The sequence below is a fragment of the Balearica regulorum genome, chromosome 5 (genome assembly GCF_011004875.1).
Source record: "Balearica regulorum gibbericeps isolate bBalReg1 chromosome 5, bBalReg1.pri, whole genome shotgun sequence".
NCBI lineage: Eukaryota > Metazoa > Chordata > Aves > Gruiformes > Gruidae > Balearica > Balearica regulorum.
This window is the reverse complement of record NC_046188.1, coordinates 63,586,934-63,602,797: the sequence shown is the minus strand read 5'-3', so window position 1 is coordinate 63,602,797 and position 15,864 is coordinate 63,586,934. Positions and strand designations below refer to the sequence as shown.

The window sequence follows — 15,864 nt, the reverse complement described above, 5'->3', positions numbered from 1 at the left end:
TGCCAAACCCAGAGATTTATTTTAATCTAGAGTAATATAACAACTACTCCACAAGATGGCATCGCTCTACACCCAGGTGGAGGAACATGAGGCACTGGCACACACTCTCTTGACTGCTTATTTTCAGTACTCACCAAATCATCTGTAAACAGCCAGCATGCAGAAAACCGACACCCCAATCCCTGCTCTAGATAGTTGCATGAGAAAACATATAAAGGGAATGAAAATGCAGAACAGTAAAAACTGCAGTTTTTCTTTTAGAAAACACAGAGTACTCCACCAATGGTATTTTAACAGAAACAAACTGCATGGGACCAGTCTATGGGATACTACAGGCTCACTGTCACTGCAGAACCCATTTAATGACATCCTGTAGTTCCTACCAAACACAATTCTCTAGCTGACGCAATGTTTTTCACTCAAGCTGACTGGCCCATAAGGGGTGCAGGCTGACATTTAAGTATAGTGAAAATTAGCATAGCACCGAAATGGGGACTCAGCTGCTCTATGCAATTAATAAAAGTATCCAGTTAGCTAAAGAAAAAAAAAAATCTGCAGTGTAATTTGGTGTTCTCCTGTTATTCAAAGAAATGCCTCTTAAACTATTGCCAGCACAGATGATGCATACTACCTCTGCAGTAAAAATAGAGCACTAAGATATTTCAGGGGCCTATTGCAGATAAACCAGCATCACACCAAGATAAAGACAGTATCTTCTCAGAGGCTTTGGCAGGAAAGCAGTCTTGAAGGATGCATGCAGAGGCTGAGAATTCTACAGCAGAGACAGATCCTACGAACTGCAGTCTCTCAGAGGCTGAGCAAGATAATCTAGGCAGCTAGAACTATTCCAGGTCCCTTGCCCATTTATCTAATTCTACCTGCACTATTTTCAGATAAAACAGATTTGTATCAAAGCTGTCACTTATTCAGTCATTGTCCTGTTCAGTGCTACATAGAGTCATGGCATCAGGAGTACAGTGTGAACCAAAACTCCCAGCCAGGAAAGTCTCATATCTCCCAATAAAAAAGCACTAAAAAACCTAACTAATGTAATCTATCTCTTTCCCAGAGATCAAATGATGGGAGAGTCTATTAAAACAAATACTCATGGCACCTTCTGCTTTATTGTTAGTTTCATCTGAAACACTGCAGGCCAGATCTAATTCAAAGCCACCTGCTGACTTCAATGGGCTCTGGATCAAGCCTTAGCTGAGGAATATTTTTCAGTTATCTCTTTAACAAGGCACTCAGTTGATTAACAGCCCTCCTGCCTGCTACTCTAATGGGAATGCTTTTATTTTTATGCTTCTTAGAGCAGCAGATATGCTTGTACAATCATCAGCACGAAAACTTTAAAGAAAAGCTGTGTAACTGCAGCATCCCCTAGTGTATTTACACTGCTTAGCTGTTGCAGAAGGTCCCAATAACTTCACTGGGGGCAGATCCTCATTTCAGGATCAAGCTATCATCATAGCAATTGAAATGCTGATTCTAACAGAATAGCTGATCTTTTAGAGTGTGGCTTTCTCTGAATATCAAAAAAATACTGATGTTAAAAAAAAACATAGGAGACAATCGTGTGAAAAAGCAATAGTTCTGAAGACTTTCTGAACAGAGGCGAGGGAATCTATTAATAAAGAGATCGCACAGTTTCCACAACCTGCAAGATACAATACAAGCTCACTGTTCAGAAGATATCTGTTGGATTAAAAAAACACTGAGAAGGACATTAAGGGGCAATCAGTTAGGAAGAAGTAGATGTTTGTGAAAAGGACAAACTAAGGCTAAATACAGCAGCACTATATTCCCCACCAGGAAGACTACAATTAGTGTGTAAGGGGGGGAGGAATGGTCTGAGGCCATTTTGTGCAATAACAGCAAGCAGCCGGAGCTGTTCAGTTTAGCCCTTATCTCATCCTATGCTTCAAAGAAAACTATGTGCATAACATCTTTCTTTCCAACTGTACTGGAAAATGATGAAAGTTGATACAAAAGGCGGCAGACATGCAGTGGGTCTTGCTTTCTGAGGAATAAATATAGGGCTGAAGTAGAAAACTGCTCAGAATATTTCTTCTTTGTGACTGTATGGGTCACATTGCACTTCATATTGATATGGTATATTTTCTATAAGTTCATAATGTATTATTAGATTTTATGCATTAGATGTCTCACAAGATTTTCATTATTTTGCAAAGGACCAAGCTTAAATTCTGATGGCCATATTCACATCACATTTACGTTGCTACAAATCTAGAATAAGTAAGTTTGAAAAATATTTCAAATTACATCTGACTACTGGAATTCTGCCCTAGGCTGCAGTGGCTTAGCCAGTCCTTAATAAAATTCATACATAAACTGGCATTAACATTAAAAATTGATGAATCACAAGATGCTTAAGCTACTAAAGACAACATAGCTGTAAAAAGTTTGGATTTTTTTTCTGTTTGATAGCACAGAGAGTCGTAAATGTCTCTTTAGATTTAATCTAAGTTTAATTTTATTTGCATTGTAAAGAACCAATGAAAAGTACCAATGATCAAAAAATTGAACTGTGGGTTAGGATTTAGGGCTAGCATCAACACATTATTAAAGTGCAGTTCATGTGGAAAAAGGCACAAATGACGTATTTGGACTTAAAAGATCTGGCCCCAATGTGCTGTTTACTGCCTATCTTTTTATGTCTGACAAAAAACCCCCACATTTTCACTGTCTGTGCAATATCCAACAGAAGGTTGAGCTTGAATCTTCAATGTTTTACACACTGTAAATTTCTACTTGTGACACTACAGCTTGATTCTTGACTTGTAAAATTGGGAAACGGCAATCAGAAAAAAAAATGTATTTATATGTTGACTAGCATTTTTGGTTTGTCTGCATTACACTACTAATACAAATATTACTGTTCAGAATACTGTTATATTTAACAGAATAGAAAGGGTGATTTTCACAATGGCATAACATTGTGATTCAAAGTACCTCTAAAGATGAAAAGTAAATGGGCTTATATTATTTATTCCCTTTGAAATTATCCATGCTGCTTGTCACAGAGAGAACTTTTCATTCCCAAACCATTTTTTTTTTCCTTTCTGTTTCATCATGCAGTTGATGTTGCCACCAATAGCAAATGAAACAGATATCGATCCATAATTTATGGATCGATGAGTCAACAGTCTGGTGCCCCAGGAAAGATGGGACAATAACATTCCTTATTTTAACTAGCATGCATAGGAGAACCCTTCTTGCAAAGAAAAACTGTTGTGTGTGCTGTCTCAGCATGGAGTCATGGATCATCCAGTTAGCAACTCACAAAGAACTCAGATCCTCCTTCTCCAAAAATCACAAGTCCCTGCCACCAGAGCTAACAGATTTCACTTAACTGACAACACGCTCGGAATACAACATGAATTCACACTAAGAACAGAACTGGGAACAAAGAGGAGCAAAGGTTGCTCACTCTAATTTAACACGTATGATCAACACATGGATTTGTACAATGACAAAATCCACTTACTTTACAGAGGCCTTAAGGATATAGCTAACATCTATGCTAAAATTTCATTGGCTCTAAAGAAAGTTGTAAGTAAATCTAATTTTGATTACACTGAAGAATATGCTGTTTCTTCAAAAGTAACAAAGTGATACAAAATAAAACACATTCTAAATATGAGCAAGCGAGAACTACAGCTAGCAGAAATATAGCCAGATAAATTACAATCTCATTCCATGTTTATAACAGACATGTTCCAGCTCAAGAAGTTCTGTGTTTGATCCAGGAATTAATTTTTTACTTTTTTAATATAAATATAGGAAATAAAATTGAATTACCCCAAATATCCCTTCTGAATTTATAATCTTTGACTCTATAAGCCTATTTATATCTGTGAAAGGCAATAAAAAAAAATCACCATCACTTTCAAACTGTCTGTTTATTAGAAGTACAGTCCTAATAGTTGTGGAAGTCCTTTTTTCAGTGGCAACCAAGGTTAACCCTTCAGAAAGCAGGCAGTTGCTTATACTCTCCTTGAAACCCTTTTTGAATAACTGTAAATAACTGCAACAGAAGAGGTAAGAGAACTGGGCCCACATTATTATGTTCTAGCAAAACAAGATGATGTGTTGACATTTCTTTGCCTTTAACATAAATTAGAGGATATTATCTCTCTCCTGCACTTGACGTTCAAACAAATGACTGAGCACATAACAGAAAGTGTAATTACATGGGTATGGCACCACAAAATTAGTGGGGTAAAGCTGGTAAATCTTGTCTAAGTACTGCAGGCCAATCCAAATTGTCTGGTTCCTGGTATTGGAAAACCCCACCTACCCAGCTTAGTAATTTGAACTGAATAATTGATTGCAGATCCAGTCTAATAACCCTCTTTAAACTTTTCTTGGTTTCCTCAGAATTTAGAAATGAACTAATTTGTCTGTTGAATAAATATCCACCTCTAGCTGCTTTGATTGCTGCATATATGTAATGGACTTTTAAATTACAATTTTAACCTGATCGTTCTTTTTCCACCCTCATTCAACTCCATGATTTCTGGGTTTGTTTTTTTTTACTACAGAACACTGAAATACACTTATTTAATAAAGACTGTAGTGGACTCAATTAATTTATCTCTCTATATAAAGTGCAACAATAGTCAGAATTGTTTGGTGACGTTGAATACTATTTCTCAAATCTTAAACATACTCAGTTTAAAATCTAGCATTCACCTCATATAAAATTAAAAATTCAACTTCAAATCAGAAATCTACTATATAAGTAACTGTTCATGCTTTGGTTTTGCAATGTGACACCACGTGGAATTTTACATCATCACTGACAAAAACTGAATGGAAAAAGATTTGCCGAACGTGCACAGCAAAGAGGTAATTGTTGCGATTTATCAGTTTATAGCCAAGACTAAGCATATTGCTCTGGGAGATCACAAAGTAACACACTGAGGGAACATCAATATGTGACTGCTGGCACACCTCTAACTTGTTCATTAAAGACAAAGTTAGTCTACAAGCAAAAAGTCAAGTCAGTGCTTCCATCACTTTCATCCTTGTAATGGGTCTTGTATAATGCATCTCAAGAGCATTTGAGCTGGCTTTTCATGTATTCTCGGCCGTCTCCCTTTGCGAACTTTAGTGACATTTCTGAAGACGAGAAGAGAGGAGGCAAAAAAAAAAGCTTGGCATACTGAACCATAATTCAGCGTAAATAAATACAGTTGCTATCAAAGATTCCCACATGCCGAGAAATTATTCTTCTATACTAACTGCTGCCAACAATTGCTTTTCACTGCTACAAAGAGCTACTGCATTCTACTCAAGGCCAAACAGATCCTTGTAGGAAGACTTATCTAAGAGCATGATTTGCACAACATTTTGAAACTACTTGAGATGTAGGGTGTTAGTACAATGAAGAGTCAACAGAATAGTCAGAAAATTTTCTCTTCTGTTTGAATTACCATGTTTTAGTAGCACAAACCTTCTTCATGAGTCTTCTCATCCTAATTTGTTCATAGCCAAAATGTTGATGTAAAAATTGAGTCAATTGAAACTCTTGAAATTTAATTGCTTAGCTTGTGATTGTGTAACATTTCAGTATGAATAAAGTATTGTATAATTTTATTTGAAAATTTCATAAAATACTGTGAAAAGCTCAGTAAAGGCCACAGTCTCATCCTCGATTTTCTCTAATACAACAATAGCATGATTCCCCCTCCCAAGTTCTGGGCATGTGTTATTATTACATGCCAATTTAAACTTGTTTGCTTCAGTGTGTGAGCCAAACTAGAGTCAGTAAGCTTATTCTTAACCCAGTCTCTGTAAGCTAGTTATCTCCAAACTGTTTTCCGCTTGCTGCCTTGTGTTTTCTTGAAGCAGTTGTTCTGACAAAATAACAAGAGTTTGATAAAACCACTGGTCTTATCTAATGTTTTAATTCTTACATGCCTATATTCTGGGCTCTCAGTGCTCATAAAATTATGTAAAAACACAGAAAAAAGTGCACAGTTGGTGACCAGGAAAGTATTCTGCACCACTTACTTGACAAATGACTGCTGCTTTGTACACTAAAGGGAAAGAAATCATTGTACTGGATTTTCTCATACCTGTTTCCTAAAGTTAAAACATATTACTTTCCTGCTTTTCCCTATTTCCAGAAACCAGTGTACCTTGACTGTCAGAAGGACCAAAGCCAGATTGCTCATACATTATAACTTTATCTAGTGAAATTAACTGGAGGGGAAAATGCTTTAACTTCAGAGCTCTGGTCTCTGCCATTACCACCACTGATTCTTCTTCTGCCTTTTTTGCTGTTTACATCTTCCTCTTTCCATCCTTTCTTCCCCGATTCTTGAGTCTTGCTACCTTGCATTCTCAGTTCATAACAAACTTAGGTTCTCAGTCAGTTCTCAGTGTTCCTCCATTTATTCTGTCCCAGTCCAGCCCAGTCTCTCATTTTGCGTTTTCCTCCATTACCTTTTCCCCTTCTGTTCATCTTACTAAGTTCTGACATAAATTCTTTTTGCTCTAACATCTGCTTTAGCTTCTCAGAGCTAAACATTTTGCAAAGCTCAAAAAGTTTTCCCACAGGGTTGCACTGTACAGGTACCAGCTTGCTTGTGCTTCCATTTAAAAGAAGTTAGTTCAGACATCATTTGGAGCTTGAGGACACAAAAGCCTGAGAAGGATTGCATAGCATATACAGTTTTTCTATGCAACTGACTATAACATAGCACATTATCTCTTTTCTGTTAGTCATGGTGCTATCTGGACAGTAAAGACAAGTAGAAATAATTAATATCTATCCTATTTGGTGGCATAAATAATCTATTCCAAAGACAAAATCTTTTTTCTACTTTTTTATATGTTTGCCATTATTTTCTGATGCTTTCCACTATTAAAAAAACCAAAACATTAAAAAAAAACTCCAAAACAGAAAAACAGTGCTAAGACAGAAAACCACACTGAAAACAGTTAAATGCAAGTCGGATCTAATTCCAGAATACTCACCCTGATCCAAGCACAGTACACAGTGACCATATTTCACTTCACAAAATTAGCTTCCCCCTCCTTCAGCAAAGGGCCACCAAAAGAATGAAACACTGTGTAGAGTACAAGTTACCTCATGGGAACACACACAGAACAAAGCAGATGCTTTGTGTACTTCACTGCGTTGTACCACTCCAAAGAGTTTGTCGCTACTAAAAGAAAAAACACTTACATTCAGAGACATCTGATAAATATGCAAAACGTGAATTTATGAGAAGATACTCTCCTGAGACAGAAAACTGTGGTTCCATTGCATGTCCCTTACTTGAGAAGCCACTAATCAGAGACAGGATGAGCCTGAACACTAGGGTCTTTCAAGCCTCTCTACATTTTGAGAAGATTCAGATTAAAAACATCCTCCAGTTAGATCAATACATAACAATATTTTAACAACTCCAGGGGAAAATTTCCAAGACACTATAAAATATTAACAATACAAAGTAGCCCTTGAGGGAGAAATTTCCTCAGCCTATGTCACTCATAACCTATTTGCTGAACCATTTTCTGGACAGGTTTCCTAATATTCATTTACTTGCAGCAATAGAAGAACAACTAACCTTCTGGGTTTGGTCTTTTTTTGTTGTTTTTATGCAGCAATTGACACACTAAAGTTGTAGTCCATAATGTAGCTCCTAGCTGCCAAAATTAAAAATTGCACTTGTACATATGACTTACATTTTCAATAGGACATTTATACAAAGCTAAGGACTTTTGATAAGCTAAGGACTTCCTAATATTTCAAAATCCATAGAAAGCATTAGAAAATAAGTAAATACATGCTTATCATTTAGAGTAAGAGTCATAGAGACTTCTAAAATTCTTCTACTCGTTATAGTTGGGTACCATACAGAGGCTGTATGAACATAATATGCATAAGTTTCAAAATAAAGGAAAAGAAAGCAATACAAAACACCATAAACATAGAGATTACAGAAAAGAAAGGAAATTACACAAAAGGAAAATAACATTTTGGTCACAGTCCATTAAAGTGAATAAATAAGGAAATGTTCCACTGGTATGTTTATATACTTAAAATGACATGAATTCAAGATGACAAACAGCCCAAATGTTTGTCTGCTATAGCTGGAGGATAATAAAGACAGGAAAACAAAACATAGCATGTACAGAAAGGAGAATATTCATTTCAAATGTCTGAAATATCAGCCTTTTAACTCCCCTCTTCATAAGCCTGAGAAGTCTTCTCATTAGCATACTTCACAGTTACTGTCACTACACAATTATGAATATTTTGTAACTAAAATTAATGTATGTAACTCAGTCCTACCCACATTTCTTTAAGCACAACCATGGGGTCTGTGAGCACTTCCCAGCTTCCAGATGCTGACGGCATAGGTAGCCACCATCCCATTCTTCTCTTTCAAGCAAACCCAGATATGGTAAGAGCTGTCACGCACTCCAGCAGGTCACTCAGTCTGGACAACCAGAGACCACACCAAGCACAGTGGAAAACAGAGGGTAGACAAGACCATCTATTATCTGTCTACAGTGTGTGAACTTCGGTATTCAGCTAGTGAGTTTATCACGTACATCTAAAGGAGGCCGTAGGTGCTGAGAATGGGGAGAATATCTCGCTTACCAAAGTTTTAAGATGATTTATCAGCTATTGCCCTCTCTTAGCTCTGCTCTTCAGAGGTCTCAGAGAAACAAACACCCCGAACCAATAGCCTATGACAAAAAATTCTGAAGTATAATTTGAGAGCAAATGTTCAACAAAGATGGGTTTCTACAGTGGCGCTCTGACAGCACAGCAGTTCTGCCCAAACAGTAAAGATGTGATTAAGTAACAAGTAAAAGATTAGCAAAACATTTGCCTCATCAGAACTATTTAAAATGGCATAAACAAGAAATGAAAATAAGAGTCAGATATTAATTGCATAAGAGAAAAAGGCATCTGCTCCTTTGAAAATAAAAATTGGGAAAGTACTAGGAGATTTGTTCAAAGCAATTAACAATTGTGTTACAATGGGAAACCTGCAACGATGTACAGCTGACGAGATACCAGCTGAGCAAGCAGATAAAGGGAATCTTTTTGTCCATGCTAAAGAATGAGAATCTGTAGTCTTGATGCAATGTTTTAACCCCGATATCAGAACTGTTCTTTATACTCCAGGATTGCAGGAAGCAAATTGCAGAAGCAGAATTAACCCCATGGTATCACGAAATCATCATTTCCCTAGGATTTCAGTCACCACTGAGTATGTTTTTATCAACTGCACAAAAGTTTGTGACACTTCCTACATAACCAGATTTGGAGGAGGCTGGATGGCTCAGTAAGTACAAAAGAAGTCTCTACCATCAAAAAGAACAGATTAAATATCTTGCTGCTGACTAGAAGAGCGTAATCTGTCCTCAGCCACACAGAAACACTGATGATCCCACATAAACAGAGCATTAACACAGTACACTGACAAAAAATCCCTGGTACTAACAATCAAAGCATGAATAAACAAGAAGGTACAAAGCAATTCAATTGTCTGAGAATGAGACAAAGCTGTTCCAAAGTAAGAAATAGAACAAAAAATCCTAAACAATTTACTAACTATTAAAGTTCAGGAAAACTGTGGACTCTCCAAACATAAATTGATTTAAATGGTGAATAATTTATTTTTCCCCAGTAGGTTTGTTTATAGATCATAGTAAATTCACATTACTGACACAAGAAACAAAACTGTTGAGATACGATAGCAACAAAGATTTCTTAGAAGACAAGAAATGTTAATATCAGAAATATTATTGGGGGAAAGCAGAATTTTATCAGAAATCAACCAGGAGACTTACATGCTGCAATTACCTCCAAGACAGGAGAAAACCATTACAGATAAAATGATAGCAGGTCATTATTGTGCAGCTAGTATGCAACTTACCCAGGGAAAACACAAAAAGAGCATTTGAAGTTGGCAACAAAAAGACATGAATAAGTAAACTCAGTTCATGGTATGAGCTGCCTTAACAAGCCATTTGGGGATATTCTAGGAGAAGGTGTTCAGATGTATTGAAAAAAACAGATTCTGGTACCCTGGAGTCTCAAAGCAACTCACTACTGAGCCTGCACCGTCGGCCTGAAGCAGACTCCACCAGATCCCGGGAACCTGGGGTTAGATACACACATAGAGGCTTCCCTCGGCGCTTTGTGAGCACATGGTAGCCCTAATGACCAGGACCTTCCTCTTCCCCTCAGCTATGACATTGGCACCAGAATACCAACCCAAAAAACCTAGAGAAACAAGAAGTCTCAATGAAGTATACAATGTCATTCCCTCCTCCCTCCATAAAGAAATTTTAACTGCATGTTGCATGGTATCACCATCTTTCTTGTTCTTTAGCTGTAAATAAAGACATAAGATGAAAAATTCTAATTTGAAAAATAAAAGATTACAATTACTGTCAAAACTAAGAAACAACTTCTAGGTTGTCTTTAGGATAGTTACACCTTTCCAGTTTGGTAATAGGTTTCTTTTGTCAATACAGCTGCTGGTATGAACTCATATTCATTACCTTAGGAAGCTGAGGTGTCATCTTTTAAGTATGTTACTTCGATTCAATACAAGCTATCAAGTAAACTGTTGCTGTAACTTATAAACTACTGTACAACACTCTTGAATCAGCATAGATTGACTGACTCGTAAATTGGTTTGTTCCACCATAATAAATAATAGTATTGGCTTGGCTTTGACACTCTAAAGTACATCAACAAAGTGGTCTTAGGTTGCACATGTTTTACTGTGGTTTTTTAGAGGGGATGAGAAACACTTGAATTTTCTCCCATCATTTATCAGAGACTTCCCTGGTTTACCTTTCAAAATGACAGACAGAGGATAAAAAAAATCCAAAATCTGATTGCTTGAACATTTTTAAATAACATAGCCTAAAAGAATATGTACTGGTTTTACATTAATTTTTTGAAGTTATAAACTGCTATGTTTAGATTCTGTTTGCAATATTTGCTGGTACCTGCAAACAGACCTATCAGTTGCAGACAAATGCACTCTTTTTCTCTCCAAATACATAATGATACACAAAATCCAAGAGGCAAACAGTGTGTTTTTAGGTCACCGATTTGTCGCAAGGCTATAAAATTGGACAATGTAATTGTCTCCCATGCTTTAAGAAAAAAAAAAATCAATCACTCTCTAATGTAAAAACACAAAGGATATAAATAAACTTGATTTCAGTAACGGTTTCATGGGATAACTGTCACATTTCTACAAGGACTTCAAGGAACCACGGCAATCCCCATAGCTACAGTTGATAGAAAAATTTGATGTACAGTGAGTCATGGAGCAGAATGCTGTAGAACTGAAGAATACAGTTACAGAATTTTGTGCAGAGCCCAACCCCTGTAACAGAAGAGGACTGAAAATAATCTAACCTCATAGATACACTTCTTTTTTGTTTATGTAAACACCCAGCTGCACTCACCATTTTAATACCAAGACTTTATGTTTGATAAGAAGTTGTGCAACACACTTGATAGTCAAACATGAGTCAGTTTCTGACATTCCTTGTCACAAACATCTCAGGACTCGCTGTTCCATAAGTGTAACTGAGGAAATGTGGTAGAATTGATGTCTTATGAACACCAGGCTTAGCAGGCAAAAGTACTCCTGCAGCAGGGCCTCACTAAAGCAGCTGGCTTTACTAAAATATGTTTCCTATATGATTGTGCCAGTACAACTGCACCAATCAAACCTTGCACAGGTGTCCTCAGGAATATAAGCCTACACTGAGACTTCCTAGGTGCTATTCTTACTTTGCTACTGAACTGCTTCAGGATTTCAGCGAGTCATTCAACTTCTCTATGTGATATTGTTTAGAACCTCCTCAATAAGGTAACAAACCGATGAGTGTTAAGATAGGTGTGATTTGCCCTTGAAAACATCCTTTTAAAATACAGTATGTATTAGCTACCCATAGTAGCAGAAACACTTTCATGCCATGTGAACAGAGTAAATATTTTCCTTGAATAAAAATATCACAGGAAAATTTCTCCTTTTGCAGACAATATCATACACAAGAGTTTCCAGGATGTGGCTGGTCAGATCAATGCTATTTGTGTTGGATAGGTTTTCCAAAATTAGGACTTAACTACAGTCCTTGTCAATACCTGGTGGTGGCAGCTATACAACCAACACTCCTAGACCTGAAGGCTGATCTGTCCATTTCTTCTCCTCAACTTTAGTGTTCAATTAAGATAGCCTTAGAGCTTGTTCTCTGTGACAGACAGTATAAAAGAAATGCAGAATAGCCACAAATCAAGCCCTACTATTTAATAGGAAACAACCATGCAAGGCTTTCTGGCATGATGTATGACCCATAAACGCATACTTACATTCAGACACAATGTCCACTCACGGGCACGCATACATTATCTGTGTTTACTTCCTTGGACAGAAGAGAGCATTGGGAAGAAGTAACAGATAAATAGGCAAATGCTTGAGCATACACCAATGCAAAACCAGTAGTTTCCCCATTTGTATTTGATTCGCCTACCGTCAGATTAACAACCTCCATTTTGCATCAAACCGAGCATGGAGAGGACATTTTTCTTAACAAAGGTCAAATCCTAAATTCCTTGAACGCCCTAACCTGTTACCAGTGAGTAAGCATTAACTGGTCTTAGGTTGTGCAAGTCCTAGTTGCTAAGAGGCCAGAAAGAGGCTGGATGAGATTGCTTGTAATAACAGCAAAAACTAATGTCCCTGCTTTCTGAATCAAAAATAAATTCAGTATCTTTACAGAAGGGTAAAGAAAACTTCTCCTGAAAATCAGCACCACCTGAGATACAAATGTTAGAACAAAATATTGTGGCTTTCTAAGGAGATACAAACCTGGCAGAGAGACGCTGCACCAATTCCAAAGGAGAGCAGACATCCATGTTTCTAAGCACGTTCTCTTCAGCCCCAAAGCAAAGAACACAGTATAGCAACAGGGTGATGCTACATCATCTGTGAAGTTGCTCAAACAAGAGGAGCAGATTGGAAGTAGCAGCCAAAATCCTGCTCAACACACAAAAAAAGAAAGATCTCACTGAGCAGACAGACAGAACGTTCCAGGCAATAAATTTATAAAGACTATCAAGAAACCAGCCTGGAAAGGGCAAAAGATTCCCAAAGAGGCATCCCAAAGTCAGATGCCAGTAAAGCAGATGATTCTCATTCTGACACAGTGAGAATCAAAGTGTTGAGGGGATTTCAGTGGTTTTTTTCAGCCTGACAGAATAGAAATACATTACTCAAAAAATGCAGCATGATATGAATCCAAATATGTCAAAATGTAAATGCAAATTTTGAAAATAATATGCTTTTTAAGACTTTTTATTATATTTTTTAAAAAAACATTAGCTTTATGGCAATATCCAGACTTTTGGCAACTTTTAAGATTTGGTGTGAAAGAAAGTTCTGTTGCTGACAAGTCATTAGTTCATGACTCTGATAAAATGCAGCACTTGGCATCCCATTTTTTTACAAGGAAAAACTCACATGGGCAACTTATTTACAACTCTGTCTATGGTTTGGTGAATGTCTTTATTCTTGTATTTGAGTTTGTGCGGGCAAGAGTGTGAAATCAGCACTTACCCTTATTTGTAATAAAATGTATTTATTTAGATGTCGTTCTAATGAAACTGTAGGTCCCTATAAAGGGGAAAGACAAGGCCACTTAACAAATGGCAGCACACAAAAAAAAAAAAAAAAATCAGCTGGACGACATAAATTTAATGGCAACATAATAAATTCTCTAAGGTCCTTTTCTTTCACCCTTCCACAAACTAATGCTTTTGTTCCCCAAGCAATATTTACACAGGCTAATACTCCCAGACTGTAACAATCAGTCACAAAAGAAAGAAGTCTGCTGAGCTGGGGATCCCCACGGCATAAGGGAATACACAAGATGTAACCAAACACATCTTCGGATTTAAGCCAAGTTTGTCATCTATTTTCTCCCATCAAACCTTTATTTTTATTATCAAGAGCCTAGTAATTCACAATAACCCTTTCAACTTATACAGCCTTCTTTCTGTGAGTCTTCCTACTTGTTATGCAGCTTCAAAGGTTCTGAACTGCACCTCACACAGAATTTTACCCCTTCACACTGAATTTACTCCTTGATAGTAAAAGTTTTCTTTTTTCCATTTACACCTAAATGCTCCCTACCAAAACTGTCAGCTTTTTCTTCCTCTTTCCCTGCTATAATCACTCTCTCTATCTCTGACTTTATGGTTTTTTTTATCTCTGACTTTATGTTTTTGAAAAGGCACATGACAATACTTCATAAGAAACTCATAGAAAACCTCAAAGCAGACAACATCTATGCCTACTTAGTGTTTCAGCACACTTGCTAGGAGCTAGACACGGAGAGATATTTGTCTGAAAACTCTGAGGAAAAGAAACAGGATCTCTGCTTGTAACAAAAGTATATAACCTAATTAGATCCTTTTTTCCTTATCAAATACGCCAAATATAATAATATGCAAATTTTATTTTCATTTAACACTTAAGTTTAAAAGAGCCACTTCATGTGATACAAAAGGTTCTGTACTAGTGGAATATCTTAGTCTGTTTCACTTTAATAAAAAAGTTTACCAGCATTCTCAAAGTTGCTTAAAGAAGAAATTAAATCAAATCTCTGACTCTTACTGGCATTTTGCTGGCTTCTAGGCCAGTCTACCTGGATGCAGATAAACTGAATTTCTGGAAGTTTTCTATGGATCAGCTGGAAGTTTTCTATGGATCAGCTGGAAGTTTTCTATGGATCAGCTGGAAGTTGTTAAGACAATGCTGTTAACATGATAGGTAGTTAGGAAAAACTTAAAACCCCAGTAGTGCTCCTGGAAGAAAAATTACCAAAAGACTTACTTTTTCTGCTTTCTCAGGTAGTCCTCTACTGCAAAACTTTTCACCTGATTCTCTCTGAAATTGAGCTGACCTACCTGGAATTTGCACTCTATTGAATACAGTGCTAATATCACCTTTCTTCTGAGTCTATCCCAGTGTTTTGCAGGTCAGTAACAAATCTGTCACTGCTTCAGATTCTGGAAAATCAGGGTGCTACAAAGACATAGCAATTTTTAAGTGATGATTATGTCAATACTCCTTTATTCAATTTTACATGTGGGTGAACCAAGGCACACGCTAACCACTGAATCGTAGCAAGCAGACCAAAACTGGATTCAGAGTATGACTTCTACTACTCTTCAACATGAAATCCATTAAAAATTACCTTGACGTACATATTCCTTTGCAGCACAAGCTTTGACAGTTTTCAGATGCACTTACATATGAAACTGGCATATGGAGTCAACCTGCACTGGTAGAGAAAAAAATCTAAATTCCAGCCCAGTATTACCAAAATATATGAGAATATTTTTACCACATCAGTCTAGCTCACGATCCTGTTATCTTTCATCTTCCATATCTAGAATCCTTTTACTTTAAACCCCAAACTTCTCCATCCTAAAGGCACAATTTCATTTACACAGACAAAAGCTAATGTGATCAACCAAAACCAGTCTAAATCCACGGATGGCAGACTTGTTACAGGTTAACACCCGGATAACCCAAAATCTGTCTCTAGCCCTATACAATCAGCCTCACAGATTGACACCAACACTGTGTTGCCAAGAAAGTGAATACACACACCTCACTGCTCTTCCTATATTTATTTAATAAAAATTGATGTCACAATCTATATCTCAAATATCTCCTCTCATGAATTATTCCCCTTCATTAATTCCACACATCTTATCCTAAGTACAAGTCAGCAGAGGAAGCCTTATTGAAGCCTCCTTGAATGATA

General features: G+C 36.9%; 1 long non-coding RNA gene across 1 annotated transcript; it reads right to left on the bottom strand.

Annotated features, from left to right (window-relative positions):
- Positions 1–9,685: 9,685 nt before the first annotated feature.
- LOC142601938 (uncharacterized) lies at positions 9,686–15,629 on the bottom strand. The gene is made up of 5 exons (XR_012835513.1): positions 15,289–15,629; positions 15,038–15,116; positions 13,647–13,703; positions 12,900–13,067; positions 9,686–10,285 (listed from the first exon to the last, which is right to left on the bottom strand). It is a non-coding gene; the product is annotated as an uncharacterized LOC142601938 (long non-coding RNA).
- Between the last annotated feature and the right edge of the window lie 235 nt (positions 15,630–15,864).